Genomic DNA, 15,137 nt, shown 5'->3' with positions numbered 1-15,137 from the left:
TTATTTCCTATTTATCCTATGTGTGTGTGTGTATATATATAGTTTATTTGTACATATATGTTCACTTCTTGTCTCTCCCATTAGATTGTGAGCTCGAAGGCAGGGACTGTTATTTTTTCCCCCCACAGCACTTAGCACAGTGCCTGGCACTTAATAGATGCTTAAAAAATGTTTGTTGACTAGATAATCTTTCAGTCTGTTTTCTATCACTATGTGAATTGTTTACTCACCTCCTTTTCATTTCATACTTTTCCTTTTTTGTATGTTTTTTTGTCTTTTATCTATATAATTATTGGAAATAGATTATAACCAATTTGAGACTAATGTTCATCCTTCCATTATTCTCTGAGTCATTTATAATGCTAATTATTCAGAGACAGTCATGTTCTAAAATTAACAAGTTTACCTCACCTGGATAATATATATGCATGTTTAATACATGCATGTATTATATACATATGTACATACGATGTAACATGTGTACATACACATACAATATAAAAATATATTGTGTGTATGTATGTTGTTGTTTTTTTGAGGAGCAGCCTGGAATCATTGAAAACGGCAGTTTCCCAGATACAGTTGAGCCTGATTTCTTCTTACTATTCAAGACAGCCCAACTCATTAGGATTTTTTTCTGGAAGCAGCCTGAGATTATTGGGAAAAAAAAACAGAACAGTTTTCCAAATGTAATTCAGCCTGATTTCATCTTACTATTCAAGCCTTAGCTCAACTCACGGTCTATCTGCAATGTCTAGCAGATAAATATTTATCCATTTATTTATTCAATAGACTTTCCCTCCAAATGCATGTCATATTCATTCTTCATCCATTAAGTTTAAATCTTTTGAGCAATCATGGAACTCATTGAGGAGGTCTTGCAGTTTTTTGAGGCTTGATGGAATCTATAACAAACAGGAAAATCTCGAGGAAAATCTTGAACTATATATTAGGAATCATCCTTCCACTTGCACCCCATACAGGACATCCTGTATGATAATGGTGAACAACTTTAAGAGGCATGCACCTCTCTGCTACACTTTTCATGATTTTAATAATGAGAGTAATTGAACAGTTTTCACTGATCTGGGAATCTTGCATGATTTTTTAACATATATGCATGATAGTCCTTAATGAAGGAAACTCTTTAAGGCTATATTGTACTTAACAAGTCAAGTGATTTTTAAATATTAACAAATAATAAGCACTGAGGGATTTAATATTTTTTAACTTTTCAGGTAATTGTATAGCTTTTAATATGTTGTATATTGTACAGGATCATATGTAAAACATATCCTTTCCCATCTCCTAGTTCCATTAAGAATATTGTCAATGTACATGTAGATGATTCTCAACATGACTATAAATATGAGAAGAGAGCCTATGAGTCACCTTTCTGATTTTTTTTTCCTATTAGTTTGGTATTATCCCTTTCTTTAGTTACCTTATAAAAGAATCCCTCATTGCTTTCAAGACTATGCCTCCAGCATAAATTTCTTCAATGAGTAATTAATCTTGTCCAGCTTTTTTTCAGGGCTTTATCTACTTAAATTTTAACTTCATATATCACAAAGGGGACTAAGGTGTTGAGTTCAATCCTGGTAGTTTCACTGATTTTGAAAATAAATAGTTTTATGATAAAAGGGAAAATAACAAATGGAGGAGATATGGAAAAATTAGGACACATACACTGTTAATGGAATGGTGAACTGATTCAACCATTTTGGAGAGCAATCTGGATTTATGCCAAAAGAGTCATAAAACTGTACATAACCTTTGACCCAGAAATACCACTACTAGGTCTGTTTTCCAAGCTGATCAGGGAAAAAGGAAAAATGTACAAAAAATATTTATAGCAGCTCTCTTTATGGTGGCAAAGAACTGGAAATTGAGCGGATGCCCATCAATTGAGGGAATGACTAAGTAAGCTGTGGTATATGATTGTGATGGAATACTACTGTAGTATAAGAAACAATGATCAGGTTCATTTTAGAAGAAAACATGGAAAGATTTGCATGAAATAATAAAGAGTGAAATGAGCAGAATCAAAAGAACATTATCTACAGTAATAGCAATATTATTCAAAGAGTAACTGTGAATGATTAGAATATTCAAATCAACTTCAAAAGACTTATGAAGGAAGATGCTATCCACCTCCAAAGAAAGAACTGATATATGGGAGTTTGTATTGTATGGTTATATCTGCATCAGATGTTTACTTTCTCTAGCATGGGCTTAACAGGGAGGGTAGGGAGACAGCTCAGAACTCAAAACATAACAAAAATCAATGTAAGATGAAAAAAATTAAAAGTCAATAAATTGGCAAAAATAGTTAGCTATAGAAACATAAATGCATTCTATAGTTGATCTATTATTCATCTCTTGCTGGCTTCATGCATTAATGCTCTTGAGATGGTATGTCTCTATTGAGACTCACACACAACTTTTGTAGACTTAGTTTTGCTTCCAAAATTTTGTTATTTTATGAGGGAATAATTGCTTGTAATCTTTTGCCATTCTGTTAAAACTAAGTTTGTATTGTCTATGACAATAAATGACTTAAATGAACCCAGAATTCCTTTCTAACTCTGTAATTCTATATTCTAAAACAGTACTATTTGTCTTCAATATCTCTTTGGTTGGTGGGTGAGGACTCTTTGGCCTTCTTCTTTGTGTATATTGCCATGTTAAACTATAATAGTAAATGGTCATGTTCTAAGAAGTGAATAGCTTTACCTTTTTTTTCTTCTATTTCCCATAAATTGTCAAAGTTGTTCACAGTCTCTTCTCATCTGTATTCTTCTAATTCCATGTTGATTTTGATTTTTGCATAAGTAGTCATCAATATTCTAACTGAGGAGGTATGGGCTCTGGGAGCCCCCTCCAGCTCTCCTTGAGTCCTTGAGGTACAGGCTCTGGAAACCTCCCTTGGAGTTTTTTTTGAATCATCCCATTTGAGGCAGGTCTGTTGCTAGACTTCCCACCCTTGAACTGGCCTAACCCACTCTTGTCTGTAGCCTCCAGCTACCTCCCACCCTTAATCACTCATTGACCTCATTAACTCCTCCTGAGTCTTCAGGTAGCCTCCAGCAACTTCCCACCCTTAATCACTCATTGACTTCATTAACTCCTCCTGAAGACCCTCCCCAAACTCCTTTTCTAGACCACCCCTAGATTACTCCTACAACCTTCTGTATATAAGACCCCATCTTGTCTTCCATGTTTGTGAGAGTGCCATAGAAGAGTGAGAGCTCTATAGAATGCCTTAGAATAGTGAGAGTGCCATAGAATGCCATAAAATAGTGAGAATGCCAAAGAATTTTCTAGCACAGACTTACTCTGTGTCTAATGCAAGTGAACTTTTAATAAATTTTACTTTTCTTTGGCTGAGAAGACTTGAGTTGAATTCATTAGGGAGGACCCGGGTGTGTTGGTATTTTGGGGACTCCAGTGCAACCCTAATCCTTAGTGGGAACCCTCTTCACTAACCATAAACAGCTGATTCTTATATGATGCCCACATCAGTAATCAGTCATTTCAGGCAACAAACATTTATCATGTGCTTGCTATGTGCCAAATGCCATGGTGTGACTTGGTCCTCCTCATGCCCGGTCCCTTCTAACTCTTTTTGGAAGCAAATAGTCATGATACATAGTCATGGATCCAATATAACAGAATGCCCTAGGTTGCTGAGAAAGTAAAGACTACTGATAAGTTAAATGGGAGTGAATTGAGAGAAGAAAAAAATCACTCAGAAAACATTGCTTCATCTTTGATTGAATAATTAATGACTAGTAAATCATGTACTGTATATCTTTTAATCCATTTTTATGAAGTTTTAAGAGTAGGAAACCAAGGTGACATAAGTAATTTTTTTTAAGCGTATTCTGGATCATGCCTGAGACTAATGCCAGCTCAGCTGAGTGTTTTATTGTAACAATCTGTTTAACTCCACAATGCCATATACTTCTTAATTTACCTGATAGAGTTTACCTCCATAGTACTTTACCTCCATCTGTAAATATAACTCTACCATAAAATCATCTACCATAAAATTATCTACCATAAAATACCAAGCACAGTATATGTAAGAGCCCTATAGTCATTGTCCTTTCCTATTCCAGTAAATATAATCCTGATATTTTCCCATTAACCCAATTCATTCCTTAAATACAGGTAAAATAATTGCACCCTGGCTTTGTTTACCAGTGTCTTAGTATGTCTTGGTTCTGTGCCTAGTACCTCATTCCTCTAAGACTGGGATCTTGCTTTGCCTTAGGTAAATTAGATCACAGTGTGGAGTTGTCAAGAGAACATAGATTCAGAGATAGGAAGGACCTCAAAGGTTGTCTAGTTCAATCTTCTCATTTTACATATAAGGAAACCTAAGCCAAAAGAAATTAATTGACTTGTCAAATTCATACCAGTAATAGTCTTTCTCTTGAGACCTGTTCCCCTGTGCCTGTTATCTCCATGAGTTAAGCAATACATAATGTCAACTGCAACTGCCAGGAGTTCCAAATTTTGTTTCTACTGACAGACTTTGCTAATTTCCCTAAAGCCCAGTTCTGATCATGATACTGTTCTACTCACCAAACTCTAATGGTTCCCTATTACATTGAGGACCAAATATAAACTTCTCTTTTTGGCACTTACTTTTTACTGCTCTTCACAGCTTGCTAACATTGCAGTCTTCTTACACACTTTGAAATCCAGCCATACTTGGCTACTTGCTGTTCCCCACACTTTGCACTCCATCTTATAGATCCCTGACTTTGCATTGGCTGTCTCCTATGCCTGGAATGTATCTCCTCCTAATCTCTACTTCTTAGAATGAATGTATGAGACAGTGAGTGAGTGAATAAAAGAATGGAGAAGCATTTATTAAGGGCTTACTATGTGCCAAGTACTATGCTAAATGCTGAGGATATAAATAGAAAAACAAGATAGCCCTTGCTGTTAAGGAGTTCACGTTGCAATAAGGGAGGCAACGTAAAGGAAGTTTCAGCTTTAAGTCTAATGGAGAAGCCCCATGGCCCTTAGTTCCTTTTAAGACTCAGCTCAAATGCCACTTTCTACATGAAGATTGTCCTGATCCCCCCCTCTCATAACTTGTTTGTATTCATTTTGTATAGGTTATGAATGCACTTATATGTATACAGTCTCCCCTGTTGGAATGCATGCTTCCCTAGGCAGAGATTTTTCACTTTTGTCTTTGTATTACAAGTGCCCGACAATAAATGTTTTTCTGACAGATTAACCAATTCCAATTTCTTCTTTTCTTGGACATCATCTTCTTTGCTTTGGCCTCTTTCATTTATATGTTACAAACCTGGAGGTTTTCCTAATAACTGAATCCTGGCCATCTTTAGTTATGTTTGCCAGCACTAAGGCCCAATCCATATGCATTTCCAGTGCAGTAAAATGGTCTATAGAATACAAAAAAATGATAGGATATTCAATGTTATTTTTAGGGAAATTATGACTTATTTCAAATTTAGCATGTTTGATATTCTTTCTTTACTTAATGAAGTATGTAAGATATTTCAGATTTCCATCAACAGGACTAAAAAAGTGGTGGTGATTAAAAGATTAACAATCAAAATGCACCAGGCTTCAACCATTTCAGACAACTAAGGAGTTACAGTATCATAGAATAATAATTTGCTTTTAAAGTTTTTTAAAATTTCTGATTTTTTAAAAAAGGCTTTAACAGGTAACCTGTAAAGCAAGCAATCTTTTCTTACAAAACCTTTTTTCATCAAAACTATTCAAAACAATAGCTTAGTCTGTGACTCTTATGAAACAAAGTTCCCAGATAATTCATTCTTTCTCTACAAGAATCTCACTTAGATTAAGACAGAAAACCATCAGAAGATTTTTTCCTTTTTTTTAAATAAACAAAATCATTTTCTGATGATTGAGCAACCTCACAGTCAGTGGAGTAAGAACATCATAATTTTTTGCTTTTTTGGAGGGCAATTGGGGTTAAGTGACTTGCCCAAGGTCACAGGGCTAGTTTTTGTGTTAAGTATCTAAGGTGCTCTATTCACTGCTCCACCTAGCTGCCCCAAGAACATTATAATTTTGAAGTATCTGACAGGTATCACATCCTTGTAGACATAATTTCTGTTTTTACTAATAAATTACAAGATGTTATTATTGATAAAAATGTTATTACCAATCATTATAAGATGTAATTACTAATAAATTATAAGATTGAGGTCTCTAGGTGGAGCACCTAGAGCACCAGCCCTGGAGTCAGGAGGACCTGAGTTCAAATCCAGCCTCAGACACTTAACACTTACTAGCTGTGTTACTTTGGGCAAGTCACTTAACCTCAATTGCCCTGCCTTCCCCCCTCCAAAAAAAAAGTTAATAAAATATAAGATGTTATTTCCCCATGAAAAGTTCTAAAATTGGTTAACTTTCTCTTTTGCATTCATTGACCTCCAAATTACCTCTTCCTATCTATCTCTAGGTATTTCCTTAACACTGCAATTAGTGCTGTTATACTATTACCCTGATGTCCATCTACTATTGCATCAATTCACCCATGCCTACCCTCTCTTTGCAACGTTCTTATTATCCTTTCCCTTTCCTCTTATCAAAATGGGCCTGCTAAACAACTTACAAATGTTAAATTTGCACATGTAATTAGAAAAAAATATAATACTCTCTTAGGGAGGGGAAAAATGAGGGAAGAAGAAAAATTAGGTCATTTAATTGGAAAACAAAGTATGCCTGCTGTGTTTGTTTTAGTAGAATCTTAAGATTTAAAGTAGGAGGGGAGATCCAACTATATTTTCTAAAAGGTGCAGAAATTGCAATAACATTGTGACTTTGTTTTTTAATGATCCTATCCCCTCATATGCCTTCTTATACCCCCAACCTCTTGCAAAAAGGGCATTTTACTTGGAAGAACAAAAAAACTAATGGATTTCCTACAATAAAGACTCTTGTATATATGTTCACATAGTCAAGTCCTTCATAAATATGAATACACTTAAAACTATGTTCAGTTTTTCAATGACTCTCTAATTTATTGCCATCAAGAAAGACTTATGTTATAATGAGATGTATGATTGTCAAAGGTGTTCACCACTTTAATGGAAGGTGTCCTAGGTTAGGTCCAAATAGAAGAGGAATTGCATATAGCTCATGAGAACTTCAAGATGCTTCTGCTGGTGAACAGTAGTGTATGGTAACAACAAATCTCAGAAATTTCCAAGAATTCTGAAGTAAAATCCATGATTTGAGAGGTAGTATGGTATAATCAATCAATCAATATTTAGTTGCTTGTTAAGTACCTACTGAAGAGGTTACCCATAAAGAGGGTTAGGGTTTTAAGTGGGATTTAAAGGACCTGGTGTGGTGGGGGAGGGGAAGGTGGGGGTGTCAGTATTTCAGAGTTGAGGAGGGAAAGCATTCCAGTCATGAGGTACAGCCAGAGAAAATGCTGGGAACTAAGTCTTGTCTACAGAATAGTCAGTAAGGTTAAAGAAGACTGGAAACGTAGGATGGACCTAGGTTGTAAAGGTCTTTGAATGCCAAACAGAGCATTTTGTATTTGTTCCTGGAGGCAATGGAAAGCCACAGGAATTTATTGAGTAGTATGGGTAGGAGGGGTTGAAGGGTTGACATGGTCAGACCTGCACTTTAAGAAAATCACGTTAATGGCTTATTGGAGTATGGATTGGAGTGGGGAGAGACTTGAGGCATGCAGACCCACCAGCAGGCTCTCACAAAAATCCAGCCAAGAGATGATGAGGGTTTGTATTAGAGTGGTGGCAGTCAGAAGGGAGAATTAGGTATATTGAAGAGATGTTGCAAAGGTGAAATCAACAGGCCTTGGCAACAGCTTGCATATAGTGGGTGAGAGATACTGAGAAAGCCAGGATAATTTCAGGTTGGGAACCTGAGGTTGGGAGGATGGAATTGGAATTGTCTTCTACAGTAATAGGAAAGGTAGGAGTGGCAGAGGATTTAGGGGAAATTTAATGAATTCTCTCTTCTTTTTGGACATAATGAGTTTAAGATGGCTGCTAGCCATCCATTTCTAACTTTCTAAAAACTTTCAAATGCAAGATTGGAGGTCAGCATAGAGAATGAGGCAGGAAAGGTAGATTTGAGAATCATCAGCACAGAGATGGTAATTAAATCCATAGGAACTGATGATATCACCAAGTGAAGTAGTATAGAGGGAGAAAAGAGGGCCTAGGACAGAACTGTAAGGGATACCTGGGGTTAGAGGCGGTGATCTGGGGTGGGGGGGGGGAAGAGAAAGAGAGAAAAAAAAATGATCAGATAGGAGGAGAATCAGGAAATAATGGTGTCTGAAAGCCTAGAGACAAGAGAGGATCAAGTGGAGAGACTGATAAATAAAGTCAAAGGCTACAGAGAGCTCAAGGAGAATGAAGATTGAGAAAAGGCTACTGCATCTGACAACTAAGAGATGGTTAATAACTTTAGAGTGAGAAGTTTCAACTGTCTACATATCATCATTTTATTTTGGAAACAATTGGACAAAAGGCAGCTTTTTGGTTTTTTTTGTGAACACATTTTTAAATTTAATCATCAATACAAGCTGAAAAACGGGGCTAATTGTTAAGTTCTTGTATGAAAGCAGCATCCAGTGAATCTCTGCATTCTCAAGACTCCCAGCCCTTCCCTTGAGAGCCACCACGCCAGCAGCCTCTTCTACAGAACGCTCACCCTCGCCATGAAATGCCTGGTGAAGGGTCACGTGGTTCCAAGTACGTCGAAGGAGACAAAGATAGGTGGCAGCTTGAAAATGTAGCTCATGTTGAGCTTCTCACTGGTGACCTCTGGGTGCAAAGTTCCTTCTCGACGTCCCGCAGGTCTCGGCGCCCACGGCAAACCTCCGCCTTGGAAGCCTCGTCCTGGGGGCTGCAGGTAGTCCTGCCGCGACTCCCCCACTCGGGGCCTCAGTTTGTTCATCTGTAACACGGCATCATCTGGCAGAGGCGCTCCGAGAGGCCCGTCTCGGGGCCCGCGAATTTCAAGCCTCCATCGATGGAATCCCGGGTCGGGTCCCTCCCGACGGCGCCGGTGCGCCCGGAAGGCCTCCACGACGTACCGATAGGCTGCCGTGTCCTTGTAGGGTCGGTCTGTGGCCGCGCTCAAGTACCGCAGTTCCCGCACTTGGGCCCTGCGGGCCGGCGAGCCCAGGGCCACCACCTTGCTTCTGGTGCTGAGCTCAGGGAGCAGGACCCGCTAACGACGGCGGCCGACGACGGGCGGCGTCAGCGCCCTCTGCTGGCGACGAGCCTGAAGCGATTCCCTCGCCCTATATCCCGTGGCCTAGTGGGGACCCCCCCAAACCCCCCTCCCCAAAAGGCAGCTTTTCCTAAGAGGTCACAAGATATGCAAATCTATTCCTAGGGAGGAATTGGACTAGGCCTGCTTAGTGAAAGCACAGGACAGAAGCCAGGAGAATGTCTAGTTCACTAGAGTTCTTACAGTATGAGTAGTATCACCTCATCCCCCCTTTTAAGAAGTGAGAAGGCAATACTTGTATGGGAAAACCAGGACAGGAGGATTGTGTGACAGAGACAGAAGGATGTTGGTCCTTGGCTTCTGCAAAACTCAATGGTAAGACTTTTTAGACTACCGAAGAGCCCAGCACTTGTTCTCAGTTGCCTGCTTCAGATGGGTATACTCCTTCACCAGCTTGTCAAACTCCTCACAGAACACCTTGTAAGTGCTCAACACCTGGCATGATTTCTCCATGTCTTGTTCCTGTAGGTGAATGGCCCCCTCCAGACTATCCCTAATGAGTCCACGAACCTCCACCTTCTGAGCCACACGTCTGACAAAATCTGTAGCTCCTTCATTCTTCGCTTCAGAATCATGGTACTATACTTGATCTCCAAGTACTGGGCATTAATGATCCAGCTCTGATTGTGCTTTTAGCCAGTGTTCCTGAAGAAGCCTCTGCAGCAGTGAAAGACAGCAGAGGAGCACTTGAGAATAGGTTGAAATCAGGGAATTCAAGGAGCACTGTCTGTTCCTTCTGCTGTTTCTTGGCATTCTGGTTCTCCAGCTTCTCACTTGTTAGCACATCTGCCAGCTGCCATAACTTTGTTGCTTTTAATGTTTCACTATCAGAATCTGAACTGGGATGGTGGTAGCAGAGCAGAGTGAAAGATTTCCTCAATTTTTGGCTGGAGACATTTCGTCATTCTCACAAAATCCTCTGAAAGGGAAAATGGAGGCACCTATTGTAGATGACCTTTTCAAAGAGTTTATCTACAAAGGGCAGAAGAGATATAGGATAATAATTAGCAGGCACAGAAGAATCAAGTGAAGGGCTCTTTTTCAAAATAGGGGAGACCTGGGCATTTTTGTAGGCAGAAAGAAATGAGTCAATAGTGAGGGAGAGAATGAAATAAGTGAGAGTGGAGATGACAGAGTAGGCAAACTGTTGGAGGAGATGGAATTAAATGGATAGGGCACTGGCCTTGAGGTCAGGAAAACCTGGGTTTGAACTCTACTTCAGATACTTATTAGCTATGTGACTTCGGGAAATGACTTTACCTCTTTGTGTCTCAGTTTCCTCATCTGTAAAAAGAAGGGGCTGTGGCCTTGTAGGGTCCCCTGCTAGCTCTAAATCTATGATCCTATGAACCTGGGTACTTTGATTCCTAATTTATTAGTATTTCTGCTACAGCCTTGCTTCCTAGCTAGATAGCACTTTTCAAAGTAATTTGCTGTACTAGGCACCATTTTAACTTGCTGACTCAGCAATATTTGCATTTGAAAATTTTACTCCATGAGACAAAAATCCTTATTCCAAAGGGATGAACCTCTGTTAGTGGAATTTCACAGACCGCAAGTAAACCAGTAAGAGAAAAATATTTGGAGAGAGGAAGCCTTAACAGTATCCTTAGAACCATATCACATAGTCAAGCACTTAGGCATGAGATCAGTCCTGACGTTATGGCATGATTTGTATAATGTGGAAGGTCTCATCTAGTCAAAAAGTCATCATGATTGACTGCAGATGTCTATGTCCTCAAATTCTCCTTTAGGGACTCTATTTAGCGGGATGTCCAATAGTATGCTTCATGCCACAAATAGCAGTATGTAACACTCCACAATTACAATTATAGTCATGGAGTAGATCAGACCCAATGTGCCAAATATGGTAATGTTGATATAACATTGAATTTAGAGACTTGGTTGAGAGAAGGTTTCTCAAAATTGTCCTAAATCAAAGTTTAATTTGGAAGCAATTCCATACATTCCCTCAAACAGCACCATGCAGGGATGCACTAATTGACAGAGAAAGAAAACTAAATCATGAAGACTATTATGTCTTTTGGAGGACCCAAGTACTATCAGTGAAAAATTTACTAAGTACAAAGTTGTCTAAGCTTTTTATCTGCTAATGAATCATTAATGAATGAACAGTATCAAGAGAAAAATTCGTGTCTATTTTAGTCAAGGCAAGGCAAGAAACATTTATTAAGCCCCTATGATGTGTCAGGCACCATTCTTAGAGCTGAGTATACAAAGAAAGACAAAAAAAATAGTCCTTGCTCTCCCCAGGTCATGGTATAATGGTAGAGAAAATACACAAACAACTATGTGCAAACAAGATATAAAGGAGAAATTTGAAATTGTCTCAGAGCAAAGATACTAGGATTATAGGGAATTGGGAAAGACTTCTTATATAGGTCAGGTTTTTAGCAGTACTCAAAGGAAGAAGTCAGGTAACCATGAGGCAGAGATGAAGAGGGAGATAATTCCAGGGGAAGGGGGAAGGGAGAGTCAGTGAAAATATATGGAGTCTGGAGATGTAGTATCTTGTTCAAGGAAGAGTAAGGATGCTAGTGCCACTGGAGTGTAAAATACATGGAGAGGAGTGAGGTATAAGAATCTTGGAAAGGCAGGAACGAGCCAGGTTATAAAAGTCTTTAAATTTTTAAAGATTTTATATTTGATCATGGAAGTAATAAGCAAACATAAGAATTGACTGAATTATGGAGATGACATGATCATATCTGCATTTCAGGAAGATCATTTTGACAGCTGAGTGAAAGATGAATTGTGGTGGGGAAAGAACTGAGGGAGGGAGACAAACCAAAAGTTTTTGCAATAGTTGTAAGGTGAGGTGATGAGGGCCTGCACCAAATTGGTAGCAGTGGCAAGAGGAGAAAAGGCAATGAAAACAAGAATTGTTATAAAGGTAGAATTGATTAGATTTGGCAACAAACTGGGGTTTGGGGGTACATGGGAGTGAGAGGGAGTGAAGAGTAGGAAATGACATCAAGGTTTCAAACTTGGGTGACTGGGGGTGATGGGGATACTCTTAAAAGTAAAAGGGAAGCTTGAAAGGGAAAGTCTTTGGCGGTAGAAGATAATGAGTTCAGTTTTGGACATGCTGAGTAAAAGATATTTATAAGACATCCAATTCAAGATGTACAATAGGTAGTTGGGAAAGTGAGACTGGAAATCAGGCAAGAGGTTAGGGTTGGATAAATAGATCAGAGAATTATCTATATAGAGACATTTGTTGAAGAAAACAAAATTAAAAAAAAGAATACTGGACTTATAATCAGAAGATCTGGGTTCAAGTTTTGCTTTTCCAATTTATTAGGGAGTGACACTAAACAAGTCAACCTGTATGAATCATTATTTCTTCCTCTGTAAGATAGGAATAGACAGCATTGTTGAGAGGTTCAGATGAGGTGATAGCTGTGAAAATGCCCTGTAATCAATCAATCAATAATCTATCTTTCTTTGATCTTCATGCTATTCACACTACCACCCAACAAAAAAGCTGTTGTCTATAGAACCTGAATTCATTTCCCATCCTTCTTCTATGAGTCTCATAACTGGCTCACAATTTTCCTTTCCTCCTCACTTCCTGTCCTCATACATACTATAGGATTTCAACATACATATTAATTCTCCCTAAAATTCCCTAACCACTTAATTGTACAACCTATTCACCTCCCATGAGTTACTCGCCCACCCAACTTAAGCCAGACATGAAGATATTCATACCCTTGATCACCCAACTCTATATACAAGAATTATGAAATCCCCTTACCTGTCCATACTCAGACTTTTCACCTCATGTTTTCTCTTGCAAAAACCTATTCTTGGGGCGGCTAGATGGCACAGTGAGTAAGAGCACCAGCCCTGGCATTGGGAGGACCCGGGATTGGTTCTGGCCTCAGATACTTAACTCCCACACACAAAAAAACTGGCCTGTAACCTTGGGCAAGTTACTTAACCCCAATTGCTTTAAAAACAAACAAACCAAAAAAACCTATTCTTCATCTGAACTATGACTTCCAATTCTTTAACCCCTCAATTCTCTCCCAGACCATTTCTCCTTCATGTCACTCTTTCTTCTTCTCCCCTTCTTGACTCTTTGCTGAACAAATTCAACTTTACATTGTCCTCTCTTGAATCTCTAGCCCCATTATCATATCACTGATTATGTCTAGTCAAGCTTCAACCTTTGATACCTTTCACCAATCACAGCCTTCACTCATACACATCATACACACATGCTGCTGAAAGAAGGTGGAGAAAATCATGCAACTATCCTGATTGGGTGCACTACAAATTTATGGTATATAATTTTAACTGGGCCCTCACTTCTGCTAGGTAATCTTATTATCTCTCCCTTATCAACTCACTATCCCATTCTCCACAGCAGCTCTTCTAAACCTTTTCATTCTTCCTCAAAATCGAAATTCTTTCAAACTTCCTCAAACTCAAACATGGCTCCCCCTACCCAAACTCTCAGCTATGTGAGTTTGTATTTTACAAAAAAAAAAAAAATGAAGCCATTTGCCATGAATTTCTCCTTTCCCCCTCTTCCTCATCTCCTATCACTCAGATACCTTCTTTCAATTTTTCCTCCTTCACCACTTTCACACGATGAAGTGACCTTACTCCTTCCTTCCCAAGAATAACCATTGCCCTCCCTTGTTCAGTGATCCTATTCCATCCCATCTCTTCCAACAGATACCCCACCTCTGTCATCCCTACTCTTTTGCTTATTCTCAGTCTCTTCCTGCCCTCTGACCTATGATTCTCCCATCCCTGCTAGTTATTGTCCTATATCTTTTGTAGATAAGTTCCTCAAAAAGACCATATATTATAGGTGCCTCCATTTTCTCTCCTCTCACTTTCCTTTTAATTCCTGACAGTCAGGCTTCCAACTGTATCATTCCATTGAAACTGCTCTTTCCAAAGTAACTAATGATCTCTTAGTTGCTAAATTCAATGACTTTTTTTCAATCCTCATTCTTTTTGAGCTCTCCTCCTTGATCCTCTCTTCTTTCTAGATTTTCACAATACCATTCTCTCTTGGTTCTCCTCTTACCCATTTGACTATTCTTTCTCTTTCTCCTTTGCTGAATCTTCTTCCCAGTCATGGCCTCTAACCCCAACAGTTCCTTACAATTCTGTCCTGGGCTATCTACTTTTCCCTCTCTTAATTCTATTTCACTTGGTTATCTCATCAGCTCTGATAGATTTGATTAAAACCTCTGCCCCACCTTGCCCCACTCTCCCTGCCCTTCCTTCACACTCAATAAACTCCAATGGCTCCCTATTGCCTTCAAGATAAAAATTAAAAAAAAATTCTCTGCTTGTCCTTCAAAGGCCCTCAAAACTTAGCTCCCTCCTACTTTCCCATTTTCTTACACCTTATTCCCTGCCATGTACTCTTCAATGCAGTGACACCGGCCTCCTGGCTGTTCCATAAACAAAACATTCCATCCCTTGATTCTGGGCATTTTTTCTCATTTTCCTTCTTGCCTAAAATGCTGTCCCTCATCTGCTTAGACTAATGATTTCTTTGGCTTCCTTTAAACCTCAGTTAAAATCCCACCTTCTACAGGAAGCCTTCCCCAACATCTCTTAATTCCAATGCCTTTTCTCTGTTAATTATTTCCTAGTTAACCTGCCTATAGATTATTGTACATATTTGTTTGTTAGTTTTCTCTCCCTCACTAGACTGTGAGCTTCCTGAGGGAAGAGACTTTCTTTTGCATCTTTTTGCATGCCTAACCCTTAGCACAGTGTCTGGTACTTAGTAAGCACTTCATTGAATAACTGCTTGATTGGTATCAGGAGATAGCAAGTCA

The 15,137-nt window shown here is 38.9% G+C and overlaps 1 pseudogene; it reads right to left on the bottom strand.

The window, feature by feature from the left end:
• Positions 1–9,630: 9,630 nt before the first annotated feature.
• On the bottom strand, positions 9,631–13,962 carry LOC138148068 (HAUS augmin-like complex subunit 4 pseudogene; annotated as a pseudogene).
• Positions 13,963–15,137: the final 1,175 nt, after the last annotated feature.

Source organism: Petaurus breviceps, unplaced genomic scaffold (assembly GCF_028583685.1).
Source record: "Petaurus breviceps papuanus isolate PSGF00001 unplaced genomic scaffold, PetGlider_PUasm1.0 90822, whole genome shotgun sequence".
NCBI lineage: Eukaryota > Metazoa > Chordata > Mammalia > Diprotodontia > Petauridae > Petaurus > Petaurus breviceps.
Note: the sequence above shows the minus strand (reverse complement) of the source record. Positions and strands in the feature narration are given on the sequence as shown.